Here is a 2085-nt window from a genome sequence, read left to right as displayed (position 1 = left end):
TGGCCTCTAGTCAAGATAAAATTGGGTGCGTAGTACTTCCCTACACATGACCCACACATGCGAGCATGAATCTCCGAGCAGTTCTGCAACAACCTAAAAAAATAATAATAATAAAATAAAAAATAAATAAATAATGACAAATGTATTTTGTATTTTATGTGTGGTGTGTTTGATGATGATGATAATAATAATAATAATAATAATAATAATAATAATAAAAAATAAAAAAAATAAACGACGAAACAAAGCAGCTGCGTCAAGCAGCTGCTGTAAAGGGGGGATGAGGGGCGGCGGACGCGTAGCTGGAGGCGTAGGATGGATGAGTGGATGATTAGGGGATGTGGAAGCGTATTAGAGCTTGATTAGGCTTTAAAAAGGGAAGAAAAATGAAGAATGGAGATGGAGAGAAACCCAGAAAACAGAGGAGGAAATTTTTGGAGAATTCGAGTTTTTGGTTGCTTAAAATTGGACATCAATCGAGGGTAAAGGAAGAGGGGTTGTTGCTGAGGAATCTTTTGAGGAAAGGGATACGGCCCCGAGCTGAATCGAACGGTAATTCGAAGGTAACGAAAAAAAAACCCATATCACCGAACCTTTAAATCTCGATATCTTGATTCATACTGCATAATAAATTATGAAATAAGGCTTGTTAGAACCGTAGTTAGGAGATCTATAAAGTTGTAGAAGAAATCAGCACGAAATTCGAGCTGTAGAGATGAAATTTTTGCTTCGGGACACAACGGGTATTAAGGAAAAAGATTGGAAAAATTGCAGGGAGGAGAGGTTGAAGACGAGCGCGTGAAGGACACGCGAGGCGCGTGGGAGGCCGCGAGTGGAAGTGCGACTGTGCGAGGATCAGGCGCGTGAGAAAACGATATTGACCTTGTGTTGGCGCGTGAGGGCGCGTGCGAAGGTATTTCTGCTCCCGGTTTGTCCCGTTCGACTCCTTTTGACCTGTCCTATCAAAAATGATCTGTACTTATGTTGAAATCGATAAAATATAGGTCTAATAGGAAGGAATTGTGTTGAAATACTATTAAACGTACCTTCAAGGGGGAAAAGGAGTTCGCAACCAAGTAAGTAGCGTATCGACCTTTGAACTCGTTCTACAACATGTGAGTATGTTGTTTACCTGATTAAGAGCTTAATAAGTTATGATGAACTTTGATGATATTTAGTGTTTATTGTATATTGTGACTGCTTGCCTGTGATGTAAGCGTGATATAAATGATTGTCAAAATGTTCTACGTGTTGATCATGATACATGTATGGAAGCATGCAGTAACTGTGAGTATGTTATGCATGTTAATGGAAAGGTTATGACTCTAGATATGCTTATTGGTGGTTGAGCTATGGCTTATTTACTGAGTATGATAGTCTACTCATTCCCGCAGAGTTCCTGGCCAACGCGCTGTGTGCTAAGTCAGGGAGCATGAGTACTCCTGACCGTTGGTATATGAGATAAATAGGCCGCCAGAGCAATTAGTAGACGGGCCGTATTTGACCGAGAGCGAGTCTTACATACGAGTCCGAAAACTCTAGATAAGCATATTGAGAGAGAGTCAGTAACCTAGCTGGAGGTAGCTGAGATACCTCATTAACAAACAGATGACCCTAGTAAGAGAACTAGGAGTCAGTGATGAATAAAACGTAAAAACACTTGGAAAGATTAGTTATGAACCCGTGAATGATAAGCTAGCTACTTACTGAGTAATCTAATTACTCATCAGAATTATTATAACTTTTCTTTCCAGATGTAGATGCTGCAGGCCAGCCGAGGACGAGACCAGCGGGCTAGAGACTACTGGGAATCCATGTCTGGGTCTGTTATGTAATTATGTTTCCGTTGTCAAGAATTTACCTTAGTCGTTTTAAGTTTTTTAAAGTACTGTTTTTTTTTTTTTTAAATATTTTACTGGATGTTGTTTTTGAAATACTTTGAATTTTATGATTGGATATCAGAGTCTCTTAATATTGTCGATGTTAACTCCTGTTAATCGTTGACGATAAGCGGGTGTTACAAGTTCACACCCCCTAGACCCATCATAGTTGGGCTAGCTGTCCATAGCCGACATCCAAATGTCA

General features: G+C 39.8%; 1 long non-coding RNA gene across 1 annotated transcript; it reads left to right on the top strand.

Moving 5' to 3' along the window:
• Window positions 1–241: 241 nt before the first annotated feature.
• Window positions 242–1045, top strand: LOC111443013. The gene is made up of 3 exons (XR_002710413.1): window positions 242–563; window positions 775–913; window positions 1005–1045. It is a non-coding gene; the product is annotated as an uncharacterized LOC111443013 (long non-coding RNA).
• Window positions 1046–2085: the final 1040 nt, after the last annotated feature.

The sequence above is a fragment of the Cucurbita moschata genome, unplaced genomic scaffold (genome assembly GCF_002738365.1).
Source record: "Cucurbita moschata cultivar Rifu unplaced genomic scaffold, Cmos_1.0 Cmo_Scf00005, whole genome shotgun sequence".
Classification (NCBI taxonomy): Eukaryota; Viridiplantae; Streptophyta; class Magnoliopsida; order Cucurbitales; family Cucurbitaceae; genus Cucurbita; species Cucurbita moschata.
Note: the sequence above shows the minus strand (reverse complement) of the source record. Positions and strands in the feature narration are given on the sequence as shown.